Raw genomic sequence first — 18506 nt, forward strand, 5'->3', positions numbered from 1 at the left:
ACACACACACACACACACACACACACACACACACACACACACACCATCCTTCCATGTGCTTACCCTTTTGTGGTTTTTGGTCAAACCATACTCCTGTCCTTCTATAATGTTCAGCAGGAAACTTCCCAATACTAATCTAACCAATCAGGGCAGATCCAAAAACCTCAGACGCTTCACTCTGTAGCCTTGTGGTTCTTGACCTTGATGGTACGCTGACATCTCCTGGGGGGCTCTTAGAAGTGCTCATGCCCAGCTTCTACCCTAGACCCATTCCATCAGAGCCCCTGGGGCCCAGGAACCACTGTGCTGTTTTTTTAACCCGCCAGGTAATTTCAGTATGCAGCCAGGGCTGAGAACCACTGCATTAGCCTTTCATATTCCTCATCTTTTAGCACAAGAGCTTATGGGTGCTGTTGCTCTCCAGAACCAGTGGACAGATGTAACTGGTCCTCCCACGGGGATTTCCATGGTAGAACTCCTTACGGAGTATAACCTGCTTATTATGAAACTGCCTTTTACTTCTTTTAGAACTCCAGGGCCAACGCTCTATAATTAGGACTTCAATTCCTTTTGACAGTTCTAATGATCTAAAAGCTTTTCACAAAATCTCTACTAGACTCAAAGCCATCCGAAAGCAGGCTGCGCCTGTGGTTTCTCTGGGTTGGACCGTAGTTCTGGTTCATGCTCAGAATGAAAGGTAAACAAGCACTGGAAGAATGAACGGCACCAGCTGAGCCCAAGCCCTTTGCCTTCTTCCTTTTTACTCCCAGGTACAGATGCCTCACCTGTTCAGCGTACCATTCTACAGCCAACTTGTTTAAGATAATAAGGAAAAATATCATTTAACCCACTCCTCACATCATAATTCTGGGTTCAGGTAAAGAATTGTCATGAAAAAGAGGAGTAAATTGCTTCTTTCTTCAGTCTCCTACAGCTTGCCTCTGAAATCCCAACCAGAAACTCTGTCTTCAGGAAAACTGGGCAAGAAGTTGACTTCAAGAGACAAATTTCTACTGACTGGAGCAGAGCAAGTTTAATAGAAGCCTCTCAAAATTACTCCTCCTCTTCCTTTCTTTTTCCAGCAATGGCACTGGAGGAGCCCATCCTTACTGGAATTTTGTTCTTGAAAATAAGGGATCACATAAGTGAAGGCCCAGAAGTTTGAATAAAATCCTCTGAGATGAACACTGCTCTGACTACAATGGAAACAACAGGTCCCTTCAGCAAAGATGCTTGAATTACTATGGGTGGTGTTAAATTTGTTTTTTGTTTTTTTTGTTTTTTTTTTTTTTTGAGACAGAGAGAGAGAGAGAGACAGAGAGAGGAGGGGGAGAGGAATCTTAAGCAGGCTGCACACTTAGTATGGAGCCCGATTAGGGACTCGATCTCACAACTCTGGGATCATGACCTGAGCCAAAATCAAGAGTTGGACACTCAATCAACTGAGCCACCCAGGTGCCCCATGTTGTTTTTAAAAGTAAGGTCTAGTCCCAATGTGGGGCTTGAACTCACAACCCTGAGATCAAGAGCCATGTACTCTATCAAGTAAGCCAGCTAGGCGTCCCACTATGGTTGGGTTTTAAGTTTTGATTGGCTACATACCTCCAAAATGCAACAGAAAGATAAATTTTTACATGCTGCAGTTATAACTCACAAATGCAATGTATACTACTGCATACCTAGTGACCAGCCAGTCATGGAATGAGGGGCTCCAATGGCCTTAACAAGCAGCAGAGGTCTGACGCTCCAGATTTTCTAAAGAGAGGCCCACAACTCCTCCACAATTTGCTACATCACCCTCTTAGCATTCTACCCCCCAAAATGCCTGCTGTAACTTCCTCCCATGGCAGATCAAATGCACATATAAACTTGATTTCATCAGTAGATGGAAGTTGGATTGCAGGAGGGCATACATAGAATTTACTCCAGTCCAAACACCCATTAGGATGGCTCTGGACCCTGACACACCTTCCAGAGGGTACAGACTGCCAGAGGAATCTAGGCAAAGGCAGGCAGGCATGTGGGCAGCTGCACCCCAAATTCACCCTCACCTCAATCTCCCTCACAGTAAAAGACATTAAAGGATCAAGCCAAGTCCAATCATTTTTGCTTCTCCTGTCTCTGGTTACCTTTTTGCTTGTGCATGGGATTCTTCTCTAAGGATAAATTCTATCTCACCTCAGTCTGCACCTTCTCCATTAAGTTGTTGCCCAGCTTCCCACACCCTTTCTCTCGTGTGACTGCTCAGACATGTACCTAATACTTATTTTTTAATGTTTATTTTTGAGAGAGAGAGAGAGAGAGAGAGAGCGCGCGCACAAGTGAGTGAGGGGAAGAGAGAGAGAGGGAGAGACAGAATCCGAAGCAGGCTCCAGGCTCTGAGCTGTCAGCAGAGCCCCATGCGGGGCTCAGACCCACGAACTGTGAGATCACGACCTGAGCTGAAGTCAGACACTCAACTGACTCAGCCACCCAGGCGCCACCCTGCCCCCGCCAATACTTCTTTTATAATTTCTGTTTTTAATGTTTATTTATTTATTTTTGAGAGAGAGATAGTATGAGCAGGGGAGGGACAGAGAGAGAGAGGGGGAGAGAGAGAATCCCAAGCAGGCCTCGCACTGTCAATGCAGAGCCTGATTTGGAACTCAAACTGATGAACTGTGAGATCATGACCTGATCCAAAATCAAGAGTTGGACGCTTAACTGACTGAGCTACCCAGGAGCTCCTGTAATCTCTTTTGTATATGCTAACTACTTAGAATTTGAATCCTGGCTCTGCCACATATGACCAATGTGAAACCTGGACAGGTTTCTTAACCACTTCAAGCCCCAGTTTCTTCATTTGTAGAATGGGGATCATAATATCTACCTGATGTAGGTGCAGTGAGGATGACAGGAGTTAATGTATGAAAAGCACTTGCAGAGTAAGGGACACAAAATGTTCAACACATGATACATCTTATTATTAAAATAAGAAGATTCTCAATAAGCTCTACTGATCAAATATTTACTACATTCAGTATCATCAGTGGAAGATGGGTATGCAGGGCACTGAGACATGACGTTGCCCTTGATAAGCTGGGTCCAGCGTGGGAAGTGCTAGATATACTATGTAGATGAAAGGAGGAGCGAGTGGTCAGGGAAAATCACAGAGAAACATAACCTGGGTCAGGTGAGCAAGGGTTCCCTGGGAGGACAGGGGGAATGAAAAGTAGGCAAGACAGATGGAACGGTACAGTGTCCAGAGGGATGGAAAGTCTTGGTGTGTTGAGGGAAGTACAAAGAGCTTGGTTTGGAACAGCAGAAGGGCAGTGAATCACATAGGCAGTAGGCAGAGAGACAGGATGACCAGGCACTTCGTGTGCTCCTGAAGGGTGTGTTGTAATTTTTTTTAGATGATGATGAGCTACTGCAGGGAGTCCTTCAGAATGGGGGTTGTGGACTGGATGGCATGCTAGTAAAGATTTAACAACTGGCTCATTGAAAAATGCATAGATATCCATATCTAAGTTTACTGTGAATATTACTGATTAAAGAGGTCAGTAAACTATGGTCCATGGGTTTCATAAATATAATTTTACCCAGTTTTGTAAATATAATTTTATTCTAACATAGCCTTGCCCACTAATTTATATATCATGATTGGATATATCATGTAGCTGCTTTCATGCTACAATGGCAGAGTTGAGTAGTTATGACAGAGACTGTAGGGCCTAAAATACATACCATCTGGCCCTTTAAGAAAAAAACCTGCCAACTTAAAAGATGTGTAGCAACTCCTAAATAATACTAACATAAAAAATTCTTAACATAAATTTTATATAGCCCAATGGATTCTCACAAAATGCTTTTGTTGACTTTTGGCTGACCTCTTGTATGAATAGCCTATCTATGGTTTCAACTGATGAATGAGTAGTAGAGTTTGCATACGAATATGAATTGCCATTTTCACTTACTTAAAGCAGGAAGATGAAGGCAATTTAACAGATGCAGAGGAATGCCACTCATTTGTTAATGATGTGAGCAACTCCTCTGTTGAATCATGTAATAGTTTCTGAATACTGGAGGGGTATTTCAATTTCTTCTGGTATCCACAATGAAACTGCTATAAACATGATGTGCATTTAAATTTAATCTGTATGATTAATATTTTCTTCCCAACTTTCATAAGTGTAGAAACTAAAAAAATAATCATGGGAATTTTTAGATTCAAGAAGGTGACATAGGAGACTCCAGAACTTACCTCCTCCCATAGACACACTAAATCTACAACTACATATGAAACAATCCACTCTGAAAGAAATCCAGAAACACGCTGAACAACTCCTATAGATCAGGCAAATGAGGGGGGAGAAAACCTCACATCAAAGTGAGTAGGAGAAGCTGAAAAGAATCTTTCCATAAGTCCCACTCCTAGTAGGTCAGCACACAATCAGGAGGAAACTCAATCTCCATCATATTTCTGTGAAGACTCTGAACCCCAAATCTGGCACCCCAATTTTTAAGACTTCCACCAACAAGATGGATCCACAAAACATCTAGTTTTGTAATTCAAGTGGGCTTGCACCCATGAGACCCACAAGGCTATAGAGAACTAATCACTCTTAAAGTATTAAGGCAGACTTAAAATGGCTAACATCTAAGGCCCAGGGCAAAGACAGCAAACTACAATCACCCAATTTTTCTGGGAAAGAGGCCCATTTGCTTATCTTAAAAGCTTTGCCCTGAGGGGCAGGCTTCTAATTTGAAACACATCTAGGAGCTGACTGCAACAGTCTCCAGAGACTGGTGAGGCTGCCAGACGCCATCTTTCCACTCTCCCTCTGTCCTGCCCCACATTACTGGTATCATCCAGAAAGAAGCTTGTGCACATATATGGCACCTTGGTTTTTGTGGCTGTCACCCAAGGGACACCCCTTGATCATTTAGGTCTGATGGCTCCTGGGATTTATTTTTGTGGATCCGCTAAGACTGTAACAAACAGAGAAATAGTTCTTAACAGTCTGCCTGTCCTACCCACACCCCAGGACACAGTGCAGAGGCAGTACAAGAAAATTCCCATCTCTTAGTCTTACCCTATAAAAGGAATTGCATACTTTAAAAGTTGCTGCCTGAGAGTCAACTCTTCTAATCAGCTTGCATCTTTCTTCTGACCAAGATCCTTGTCTTTGGGACACTAACAGGTCTTGGCACACCCTCAACTACTGAAACCACTGAGAACAAAGTAAGCTGTTTGGACAATCACAAAGGTGTGAGAGACAAACAAGAACTAGGGCAGCACAGAATGTTAAGTTTCAGCTCCTACATGACACCACTCTATCAAGACAGAGAGGTGGCTGTTTAATGTATAGAAACCAACACAGAGTCAAGGAAGATGAAGAAATAAAGGAATGTGTTCCCAATAAAAGAGCAAAAAGCTTCAGAAAGAGATTTTTAATTAAACAGAAGTAAGTGATATACATCTTCAAAATAATGGTCAAAATATTGGTCAAAATAATGGTCATAAATATGCTCACTGAGGTGAGGATAACAATGCAGGAACACAGTGAGAATTTCAACAAAGAGATAGAAAATATAAAAAAGCTCCAAACAGAAAGCATAAAGCTGAGGACTACAATAACTAAACTGAAAAATGCAATAGAGGGGTTCAAGAGCAGACTAGATGAAGTGAAAGAAAGGATCAGGGAACTTGAAGACAGGGCAGTGGAATTCATCCACTCAGAGCAGCAAAAATAACAACAACAACAACGAGAGTTACGATAGCTTAAGGGACTTATATATCAAGAGGATCAATATTTGCAATACAGGGGATACCAGGAGAAAAAGAAGGAAAGGGGCCAAAATTTATTCAAAGAAATAATAGCTGAAAACTTCACTAACATACAGAAGGAAACACACATCCAGATCCAGGAAGTCCAGAGAGTTCTAAACAAGATGAATCCAAACAGACTTACACCAAGACACATAATTAAATCGTTGCAAGTTAAAGAAAAGGATAAAGTATTAAAAGCAGCAAGAGAAGAGCAACTTGTTATGTACAAGGTAACCCCCATAAGACTATCAGCTAATTTTCACGCAGAAACTTTGCAGACCAAAAAGGATTGGCATAATATATTCAAATTTGGTGCTGAAAGGGAAAAAAAGACTATCAACCAAGAATCATCCACCAGAAAAGGGGTCCTTCTGTCCTTCAAACTCAAGAAAAAAAGCTTTCCACATAAGCAAAAGTTGAAGGAGTTCATCACCACCAGTCCAGCCTGACAAGAGGTGTTAAAAGGACTTCTTTAAGAAACAAAAGGAAACTAATTAATAAAAGAAAAACATATGAAAGTGTAAATCTTTGTTAAAGATAAATATACAGTATTTTGTATTTACAAAATAATCCAATGTTGTTAAGGTGGTGGGTTAATTACTTATAAAGGTAGTATGAAGGCTGAAAAAGATAACTAGTAAAAATAACTATAAATACAATAATTTCTAATGGATACACAAGACAAAAAGATGCAAAGCATGACCTCAAAAACAAATTGTGGGGGAGGAGGGAGTAAAAATGTAGAGGTTTCAATATTAAGTTGTTAATATGGCAATAAGTCCATACCTATCAATAATTACTTCAAACGTCAAAGGACTAAATTCTCCAATCAAAAGACATAGAGTGGCTGAACGGATAAATGGTTAAACAAGACCCAACCATATGCTGCCTACAAGACTCACTGGCTTTTTAAAATTTTTTTATGTTTGTTTATTTTTGAAAGCAAAAGAGACAGAGTGCAAGTGGGGGATGGGCAGAAAGAGAGGGAAACACATAATCCGAAGCAGGTGCCAAGCTCTGAGCTGTCAGCACATAGCCCAACATGGGGCTTGAACTCATGAACCAGGAGATCATGACCTGAGCTGAAGTTGGACGTTTAACTGACTGAGCCACCCAGATGCCTCAAGACTCACTAGCTTTAAGGGCACACAAAGATTGAAAGTGAAAGTACAGAAAAAGACATTCCATGCAAATCAGAAACCAAAAGAAAGCTGGGGTAGCTATTCTTATATCAGACAAAATAGAATTTAAGACAAACACTATAATAAGAGACAAAGAAAGTCATTATATACTGATAAAGGGGTCAATCCAACAACAAGACATAACATTTGTAAATATTTATACACCCAATATAGGAACACCTAACATATAAAGCAAATATTAACTGATGAAAAAGGAGAAACAGCAATATAATAATAGTAGGAGACTTTAATATCCCACTCACATCAACAGATAGATCACTGAGACAGAAAGTCAATAAGCAAATACTGGACTAAAACAACATGTTAGACCAGAGGGACTTAACAGACATTTACAAAACATTCCATCCAAAAGAATACACATTCTTCTCAAGCACACACAGAACATTCTCCACAAGAGATCATATATTAGGCCACAAATCAAGTCTTACTAAATTGAAGAAAACTTAAATCATATCAAGTATCTCAACTAACCACAATGTTGTGAAACTAAAAGTTAATTACAAGAACAACTTGAAAATTCACAATTATGTCTAAATTAACCAACATTCCCCTGAACAACCAATGGGTCAAAGTAAAAAAAAAAGACAGAAGAGTTAAAAAAATATCTTCAGACAAATTAAAATGAAACACAAAATACCAAAACTTAAGAGATTCAACATAAGCACTTCTAAAAGGCAAGTTCATAAACATCTACATTAAAAAATAAGAAAGATCTTGAATAAGCAACCTGACTTCATACCTCGAGGATAGATAAAGAAAAACAAACTAAGTCTAAAATTATTAGAAGGAAGGAAATTAAGACCAGAAGAGACATAACGAAATATAGAGTAAAAAGACAAAAGAAGAGATCAGACTTAAAGGAAGACGGTGGCGTAGGAGGACGCTGGGCTCACCGCGTCCTGCTGATAGCTTCGACTCCACCCACATCTGCCTAATTTACCCCGATAACCACCAGAAGACTAGCAGAACAGACTCTCTGGAGCCAAGCATAGATGAGAGGCCCACGAAAGAGGGTAGGAAGGGCGGAGAGGCGGTGCGCGCTACAGGGACTGGCGGGAGGGAGTCGGGCGGCAGAGAGGTAGCCCACCAGGCAAGACAGAGCCCCCGAAGTCTGGCTCGCAAAAGCAGAGGGTCCGGAGGGAATGTGTCCTGACAGCCAGTGAGACTTAACATCTGGAATGTTATAAGTCGACAGATCTGCTTGGAGAGCAGGAGGGAGAGTTGTTGAGCCCCGGAGGACAGAGCTCAGCTTGGCGGGGAACAAAGGCACTGGGAAGTGCCATCTCCCTCGCCCATCTCCCAGCGAAAATCCCAAAGGGAACCATTTCCCATCAGGGAACTTGCTTGCACCTCGCAAACACCCAACGTTGTGCTTCTGCGGATCCATCGGACAGGTTTGCCTCCCTCCCAGTGCCGCAGGGCCCCTCCCAAAGTGGACCACTGAAGGCAAAGCGAGCTGAGCCTACCCCTCCCGCCCCTGTGCACCTTGCGGATCCACCCCGGCTAATACGCCAGAGCCCATCAAAGCAGCACCACAAGACTGGCAATGTGCAAGGAGCCCAGACAGAGGCCACACCACTCCACAGTGAGTCCTGCCCCTGGGAGAGGGGAAGATAAGGTACACACCAGTCTGACTGTGGCCCCAGCAGCGGGCTGGGGCAGACATTAGGTCTGACTGCGGCCCCGCCCACCAACCCAAGTTACTCCAGACAGCACAGAGGAAGAGCCCTGCAGTTACCCGCCAATCCAGGGACTATCCAAAATGATGAAACGGATGAATTCTCCTCAAAAGAAACTCCAAGAAGTAGCGACAGTTAATGAACTGATTAGAAATGATTTAAGCAATATAGCAGAAAATGAATTTAAAATAATAGTCATAATATTAATTGCTGGGCTTGAAAAAAGTATAGAGGACAGCAGAGAATCCATTACTACAGAGATCAAGGGACTAAGAAACAGTCAGGAGGAGCTAAAAAATGCTATAAATGAGCTGCAAAATAAAGGGGAGGCGACCATAGCTTGGATTGAAGAGGCAGAGGAGAGAATAGGTGAATTAGAAGATAAAATTATGGAAAAAGAAGAAGCTGGGAAAAAGAGAGATAAAAAAATCCAGGAGTATGAGGGGAGACTTAGAAAACTAAGTGACATAATTAAAAGAAATAATGTATGCATAATTGGGATTCCAGAGGAGGAAGAGAGAAGGAAAGGTGCTGAAGGTGTACTTGAAGAAATCATAGCTGAGAACTTCCTTGAACTGGGGAAGAAAAAAGGCAATGAAATCCAAGAGGCACAGAGAACTCCCTTCAGATGTAACTTGAATCGATCTTCTGCATGACATATCCTAGTGAAACTGGCAAATACAAGGAAAAAGAGAGAATTCTGAAAGCAGCTAGGGATAAACATGCTCTAACATATAAAGGGAGACCAATAACACTCTTGACGGATCTCTCTACTGAAACTTGGCAGGCCAGAAAGGAATGGCAGGAAATCTTCAAAGTGATGAGCAGAAAAAACATGCAGCCGAGAATCCTTTATCCAGCAAGTCTGTCATTTAGAATAGAAGGAGAGATAAAGGTCTTCCCAAACAAACAAAAACTGAAGGAATTCATCACCACTAAACCAGCCCTACAAGACATCCTAAGGGGGACTCTGTGAGTGAAATGTTGCAAGGACCACAAAGTACCAGAGACATCACTGCAAGCATGAAACCTACAGACATCACAATGACTCTAAACCCATATCTTTCAATAACAACACTGCATGTAAATGGACTAAATGCTCCAAAAAAAGACATAGGGTATCAGAATGGATAAAAAAACAAGACCCATCTGTCTGCTGTCTACAAGAGACTCTTTTTAGACCTGAGGACACCTTCAGATTGAAAGTGAGGGGATGGAGAACTATCTATCATGCTACTGGAAGTCAAAAGAAAGCTGGAATAGCCATACTTATATCAGACAAACTAGACTTCAAATTAAAGGCTGTAACAAGAGATGAAGAAGGGCATTATATAATCATCACAGGGTCTATCCATCAAGAAGAGCTAACAATTATAAATGTCTATGTGCCGAATATGGGAGCCCCCAAATATATAAAACAATCACAAACATAAGCAACCTTATTGTTAAGAATGTGGTAATTGCAGGGGACTTTAACACTCCACTTACAACATTGGATAGATCATCTAGACACAGGATCAATAAAGAAACAAGGGCCCTGAATGATACACTGGATCAGATGGACTTGACAGATAATATTTAGAACTCTGCATCCCAAAGCAACAGAATGTACTTTCTTCTCAAGTGCACATGGAACCTCTTCCAAGATAGATCACATACTGGGTCACAAAACAGCCCTTCATAAGTATACAAGAATTGAAATCATACCATGCATACTTTCAGACCACAATGTGATGAAGCTTGAAATCAACCACAGGAAAAAGTCTGGAAAACCTCCAAAAGCATGGAGGTTAAAGAACACCCTACTAAAGAATGAATGGGTCAACCAGGCACTTAGAGAAGAAATTTAAAAATATATGGAAACAAATGAAAATGAAAATACAACAATCCAAAACGCTTTGGGATGCAGCGAAGGCAGTCCTGAGAGGAAAATACATTGCAATCCAGGCCTATCTCAAGAAACAAGGAAAATCCCAAATACAAGATCTAACAGCACACCTAAAGGAAATAGAAGCAGAAAAGCAAAGACACCCCAAATCCAGCAGAAGAGAAATAATAAAGATCAGAGCAGAAATAAACAATATAGAATCTAAAAAAACTGTAGAGCAGATCAATGAAACCAAGAGTTGGTTTTTTGAAAAAATAAACAAAATTGATAAACCTCTAACCAGGCTTCTCAAAAAGAAAAGGGAGATGACCCAAATAGATAAAATCATGAATGAAAATGGAATTATTACAACCAATCCCTCAGAAATATAAGCAATTATCAGGGAATACAATGAAAAATTATATGCCAACAAACTGGACAACCTGGAAGAAATGGACAAATTCCTAAACACCCACGCGCTTCCAAAACTCAAACAGAAAGAAATAGAAAGCTTGAATAGACCCATAACCAGCGAAGAAATTGAATCAGTTATCAAAAATCTCCCAACAAAAGGAGTCCAGGACCAGATGGTTTCCCAGGGGAATTCTACCAGACATTTAAAGCAAAGATGATACCTATCCTTCTCAAGCTATTCCAACAAATAGAAAGGGAAGAAAAACTTCCAGACTCATTCTATGAAGCCAGCATTACTTTGATTCCTAAACCAGACAGAGACCCAGTAAAAAAAAGAGAACTACAGGCCAATATCCCTGATGATATGAATGCAAAATTCTCAATAAGATACTAGCAAAACCAATTCAACAGCATATAAAAAGAATTATTCACCATGATCAAGTGGGATTCATTCTTGGGCTGCAGGGCTGATTCAACATTTGCAAATCAATCAATGTGATACATCACATTAATAAAAGAAAAGAACCATATGGTCCTATCGATGCAGAAAAAGCATTTGACAAAATTCTGCGTCCTTTCTTAATAAAAACCCTCAAGAAAGTCGGGATAAAAGGAACATGCTTAAACATCATAAAAGTCATTTATGAAAAGCCCACAGCTAATATCATCCTCAATGGGGAAAAACTAAGAGCTTTCTCCCTGAGATCAGGAACACGACAGGGATGTCCACTCTCACCACTGTTGTTTAACAACCTCTTATTGGAGCAATCAGACAACAAAAGGAAATCAAAGGCATCAAAATTGGCAAAGATGAAGTTAAGCTTTCACTTTTTGCAGATGACATGATATTATACATGGAAAGATCATAGACTCCACCAAAAGTCTGCTAGAACTGATACATGACTTCAGCAAAGTTGCAGGATACAAAATCAATGTACAGAAATCAGTTGCATTCTTATATACTAATAATGAAGCAACCGAAAGACAAATAAAGAAACTGATCCCTGGGGCGCCTGGGTGGCGCAGTCGGTTAAGCGTCCGACTTCAGCCAGGTCACGATCTCGCGGTCCGTGAGTTCGAGCCCCGCGTCGGGCTCTGGGCTGATGGCTCAGAGCCTGGAGCCTGTTTCCGATTCTGTGTCTCCCTCTCTCTCTGCCCCTTCCCTGTTCATGCTCTGTCTCTCTCTGTCCCAAAAATAAATAAACGTTGAAAAAAAAAAAAAAAAGAAACTGATCCCATTCACAATTGCACCAAGAAGCATAAAATACCTAGGAATAAATCTAACCAAAGATGGAAAAGATCTGTATGCTGAAAACTACAGAAAGCTTATGAAGGAAATTGAAGAAGATATAAAGAAATGGAAAAACATTCCGAGCTCATGGATTGGAAGAATAAATATTGTTAAATTATCAATACTACCCAAAGCAATCTACACATTCAATGCAATCCCAATCAAAATCGCACCAGCATTCTTCTCAAAGCTAGAACAAGCAATCCTAAAATATGTATGGAACCACAAAAGACCCCGAATAGCCAAAGGAATTTTGAAGAAGAAGACCAAAGCAGGAGGCATCACGATCTCAGACTTTAGCCTCTATTACAAAGCTGTAATCATCAAGACAGCATGGTATTGGCACAAAAACAGACACATAGACCAATGGAATAGAATAGAAACCCCAGAACTAGACCCACAAAAGTATGGCCAACTAATCTTTGACAAAGCAGGAAAGAATATCCAATGGAAAAAAGACAGTCTCTTTAACAAACGGTGCTGGGAGAACTGGACAGCAACATGCAGAAGGTTGAAACTAGACCACTTTCTCACACCATACACAAAAGTAAACTCAAAATGGATAAAGGACCTGAATGTGAGACAGGAAACCATCAAAACCCTAGAGGAGAAAGCAGGGAAAAACCTCTCTGACCTCAGCTCCAGCAGTTTCTTACTCGACACATCCCCAAAGGCAAGGGAATTAAAAGCAAAAATGAATTATTAGGACCTCATGAAGATAAAAAGCTTCTGCACTGCAAAGGAAACAATCAACAAAACTAAAAGGCAACCAATGGAATGGGAAAAGATATTTGCAAATGACATATCGGACAAAGAGCTAGTATACAAAATCTATAAAGAGCTCACCAAACTCCACACCCAAAAAACAAATAACCCGGTGAAGAAATGGGCAGAAAAAATGAATAGACACTTCTCTAAAGAAGACATCCGGATGGCCAACAGGCACATGAAAAGATGCTCAACGTCGCTCCTCATCAGGGAAATACAAATCAAAACCACACTCAGATATCACCTCATGCTAGTCAGAGTGGCTAAAATGAACAAATCAGGAGACTATAAATGCTGTAGAGGATGTGGAGAAATGGGAACCCTCTTGCACTGTTGGTGGGAATGCAAACTGGGGCAGCCGCTCTGGAAAACAGTGTGAAGGTTCCTCAAAAAATTAAAAATAGACCTACCCTATGACCCAGCAGTAGCACTGCTAGGCATTTACCCAAGGGATACAGGAGTGCTGATGCATAGGGGCACTTGTACCACAATGTTTATAGCAGCACTCTCAACAATAGCTAAATTATGGAAAGAGCCTAAATGTCCATCAACTGATAAATGGATAAAGAAATTGTGGTTTATACACACAATGGAATACTACATGGCAATGAGAAAGAATAAAATATAGCCTTTTGGAGCAACATGGATGGAACTGGAGAGTGTTATGCTAAGTGAAATAAGTCATACAGAGAAAGACAGATTCTATATGTTTTCACTCCTATGTGGATCCTGAGAAACTTAACAGAAGACCATGGGGGAGGGGAAGAAAAAAATGGTTAGAGAGGGAGGGAGCCAAAACATAAGAGACTCCTAAAAACTGAGAACAAACTGAGAGTTTAAGGGGGGTGGGAGGGAGAGGAGGGTGGGTGGTGGGTATTGAGGGCACCTCCTGGGATGAGCACTGAGTGTTGTATGGAAACTAATTTGACAATAAATTTCATAATAAAAAAAAGAAGAGATCAATGAAACTAAGAGCGGGTTTTTTGAAAACATGAACAAAATAGGCAAATCTTTAGCAAGTCTCACCAATAAAAGAGAGAGGACTCAAATTAATAAACTCAAAAATAAAAGAGAAGAAAATAAATAAAGAATAGAAGAGAAGACATGACAGTGAACACAACAGAAATACAAAGGTTCAAAGAGACTCATAGGAATAATTATATACGAAAAAAATGGGACAACCTAGAAGAAATGGGTAAATTCCTAGATACATACAACTTACAAAGACTGAGTCATGAAGAAGTAGAAAATCTGAACAGGTGTATTACAAGAAAGAAGAGTGAATCAGTAACCAAAATATACTCTATTAGCTAACTCGAAAATAAATTAGATTTTAAAAATAAATAAATAAATAAATAAAATATGGAGTATACATACAGTGAATTTACTTGGCAATTTAAAAAGGAATGAAATACTGATATATACTACAACAAGAATAAATCTGGAAAACATTATGCTAAGTAAAAGAAGCCAGACACAAAAGGCCCTAAATTGTATGATCCTATTTACAGGCCTACCTCATTTTATTATACTCCACTTTATTGTGCTTCACAGAGAATGTATTTTTCACAATCGGAAAGTCTTTGGCAACTTTGCAGTGAGCAAGTCTATCAGCATCATTTTTCCAACAGCATTTTCTTGCTTTATGTCTCTGTGTCACATTTAGGTAATTCTGACAATATTTGTTACGGTGATCTCTGGAATTATTATTGTAGTTGTTTTGGTGACCACAAACTGTGTCCATAAAAGATGGGAAAGAAGGAAGGAAGGAAGGAAGGAAGGAAGGAAGGAAGGAAGGAAGGAAGGAAAAGAAACGAAAAGAAAAAAGAAAAAAGAAAAGAAAAGAAAAGAAAGAAAAGAAAAGAAAAGAAAAGAAAAGAAAAGAAAAGAAAAGAAAAGAAAAGAAGAGAAAAGAAAAAGGCAGGCTGGCCCAGGACCAGATGGCTTCATTGGTTAATTCTAGCAAACATTTAATGAAGAATTAATGTTAGCTCTTCTCAAAGTCTTCCAAAAATCTGAAAAAGAGGGAACACTCTCAAATTCATTTTAAAAACCCAGCATTATCCCAATACCAAAACCAGATAAAGACACCACAAGAAAAGAAAACTAAAGGCCAATATCCCTGATGAACACAGATGTAAAAATCTTCAACAAATTATTAGCAAGCCAAATTCAAATTATTAGCAAGCCACATTAAAAGGATCACACACCATGATCGAGTTGGATTTATCCCTGGGATGCAAGGATGAGTGATCTCCCTCAATGAATAAAGTAGAATTTGACAAAATTAAGTGTCCATTCATGATAAAAATTCTCAACAGTTTTTCACACAGGTGAGACTGAAAGCTAAGAAAAACTTCTGTTCCCACAAATCTGATGCCAAAGCAAAGGCTTTGAAGCCAAGAAAGTAGTGGTGAAAGGCACCTTGCAGCTCCCCTGCCCCCCCTCCCCCGCCCATGAAGATCCACAGGTCACTGACCTTCCAGCAGCCCAAGACACTGCAGCAATGAACGTAGCCCAAATATCATCAAACAGAGCATCTCTTCGAGAAACAAGCTTGACTATTATGCCATCATTAAGTTCCCCATAACTGCCAAGACAGCCTTGAAGAAGGCAGAAGACACTAGTGTTCACTGTGAATGTCAAGGCCAACTAGCACCTGAACAAACTGTGAAGAAGCTCTAGGACATTGACATGGCCAAGGTCAACACATTTTTTTAAGTTTATTTATTTTGAAGGGGAGGGAGGGAATGAGTGGGGGAGGAACAGAGAGAAGGGAACAGAGAATCCCAAGAAGGATCCACAGATGGGACAACAGGGGACTTGAACCCATGAACCATGAGGTCATGACCTGAGCCAAAACCCAGAGTCAGATGCTTAACTGACTGGGCCACCCATAAGCCCCAGGATAACACCTTATTAGGCCTGATGGGTAGAAGAAGGCATTATGTTCAACTGACTCCAGACTATAACGCTTTTGATGTTGCCAGCAAAACTGAGAGCACCGAAAGTGAGTCTAGCTAATTATAAATATTTTCACCATGAAAAAAAACAAACCTCTTAACAAAATGGGTAGAGAGAAAATGTACTTTCATAAAATAAAAACTATATATGACAAGGACACATCATACTCAACGCTGAAAAACTGAACTTGCCCTGTATTACTTGGAACAAGATAAGGATGTCCTCTCACCACTTTTATTCAACATAATATCTCAAGTCCTACTTGCAGCAATTAGGCAAGAAAAAGAAAAAGATATCCAAATTGAAAAGGAAGAAGTAAAACTGTCACTATTTGCAGATGACATGATCCTATATATAGAAAACCCTAAAGATTTTACCAGAAAACTGTTAGAACTAAAAAATACAGTGAGGTTGCAGGATTTCAAAAACAATATACAAAAACCAGTTGTGTTTCTATACACTAATGACAAACTATCAGAAAGAGATACAGTATTAAGAAAATGATTCCATTTACAACTGCATCAAAAAGAATAAGATACCTATGAATACATTTAGCCAAGGAGGCTCTTTCTCTTCAATGAAAGGTAGCCAAGCAGTCTGGTGATAATGGCGTTGCAGCGGACGTAGAGATGTGGATCTTTGATGGGCAAGATCATCACCCTGGAAGTTGAGTCCAGTGACATTGTTGAGAATGTCAAAGCCCAAATCCTAGACAAGAAGGGCATCCTGCCTGACCAGCAGTGTCTGATTTTTGCAGGCAAATAGGTGGAAGATGGCCACAGTCTGTTAGACTACAATATTCAGAAAAAGTCCACCCTACACTTGGTGCTTCACCCTGGGTAGGGAGGGTGGCATCATTGAGCCTTCCCCACACCAGCTGGCCCAGAAATACGAATAAGACAAGATGATGTGCCCCAAGTGTTATGCTCACATTCACCCCTGCGTTGTCAACCACTGCTAGAAATGCGGCCACATCAACAACCTGTGCCCCAAGAAGGTCAAATAAGGCTCCTCCACCAGCTCTTCTTTTGCCTGCAGGGTGGCCTCCTGCCTGGGCCCCAAGGCCCAGTTCCACCTGTACTGAAAAAAAAATTTAACCAAGGAGGTGGAAGAACTATATTCTGAAACTATAAGACGTAAGACACTAATGAAACAAACTGAGAAATACACAAATAACTGGAGAGAGGTCTCATACTCATGGATTGGAAAAATTAATACCATCACAATGCCCATACTACCAAAAAGAATCTACACATTCCGTGCAATCTTTGTCAAAACTCCAAAGATGATTTCACAGAACAAAACAAACTTAGAATTTATATGGAAGCACAAAAGACCCCAAATAGCCAAGGCAATCTTGAGAAAGAACAAAGCAGGAGTCATCATGCTCCCTGATTTCAAACTGTATTACAAAGCTACAGTATTCAAAACAGTAAGGTATTGGCATTAAAATAAACACATAGATCAACAGAACACAATAGAGAGCCCAAAAATATACCCACAATTACACAGTCTATTAATGCATGACAAAGGAACCAAGAATATACAATGGAGAAAAGACAGTCTCTTCAATGAATGGTCTTGGAAAAGTGGAAAGCTACATGCAAAATAATGAAACTGGACCACCAACTTAGACCATACACAAAAATCCACTCAAAATGGATTGAAGACTTAAATGTAAGACCTGAAACCATAAAACTCCTAGAAGAAAATGTAAAAGATCAGCATCTTGACATCTATCTTGGTGACGGTGTTTTAGATGTGATACCAAAAGCAAAAGCAGCAAGAAAAACAAAAGATTGGGACTACAGGAAACTGAAGTTTCCCCACAGCAAGAGAAACCATCATTAAAATGAAAAGGCAAACTACCAAGTCACATATCCGATAAAGGGTTAACATCTAAAATACGTAACACCAGTGAAGAAATGGGCAGAAAACATGAATAGACACTTCTCTAAAGAAGACATCCGGATGGCCAACAGGCACATGAAAAGATGTTCAGCGTCGCTCCTTATCAGGGAAATACAAATCAAAACCACACTCAGGTATCACCTCACGCCAGTCAGAGTGGCCAAAATGAACAAATCAGGAGACTATAGATGCTGGAGAGGATGTGGAGAAACGGGAACCCTCTTGCACTGTTGGTGGGAATGCAAATTGGTGCAGCCACTCTGGAAAGCAGTGTGGAGGTTCCTCAGAAAATTAAAAATAGACCTACCCTATGACCCAGCAATAGCACTGCTAGGAATTTATCCAAGGGACACAGGAGTACTGATGCATAGGGGCACTTGTACCCCAATGTTCATAGCAGCACTCTCAACAATAGCCAAATTATGGAAAGAGCCTAAATGTCCATCAACTGATGAATGGATAAAGAAATTGTGGTTTATATACACTATGGAATACTACGTGGCAATGAGAAAAAATGAAATATGGCCTTTTGTAGCAACGTGGATGGAACTGGAGAGTGTGATGCTAAGTGAAATAAGCCATACAGAGAAGGACAGAT

At 40.3% G+C, this 18506-nt stretch overlaps 1 protein-coding gene and 1 pseudogene across 6 annotated transcripts in view; one reads left to right on the forward strand and one right to left on the reverse strand.

Moving 5' to 3' along the window:
• Positions 1-17331, forward strand: part of LOC121040709 (ubiquitin-60S ribosomal protein L40-like) — a 49277-nt pseudogene extending 31946 nt beyond the window's left edge.
• PDE8B (phosphodiesterase 8B) overlaps positions 1-18506 on the reverse strand; it is a 270623-nt gene that overhangs the window by 65851 nt on the left and 186266 nt on the right. The gene's annotated exons all lie outside the window — the stretch shown is intronic.

This window comes from Herpailurus yagouaroundi, unplaced genomic scaffold (assembly GCF_014898765.1).
Source record: "Herpailurus yagouaroundi ecotype Mexico unplaced genomic scaffold, PumYag 29, whole genome shotgun sequence".
In the NCBI taxonomy this organism is placed as follows: Eukaryota; Metazoa; Chordata; class Mammalia; order Carnivora; family Felidae; genus Herpailurus; species Herpailurus yagouaroundi.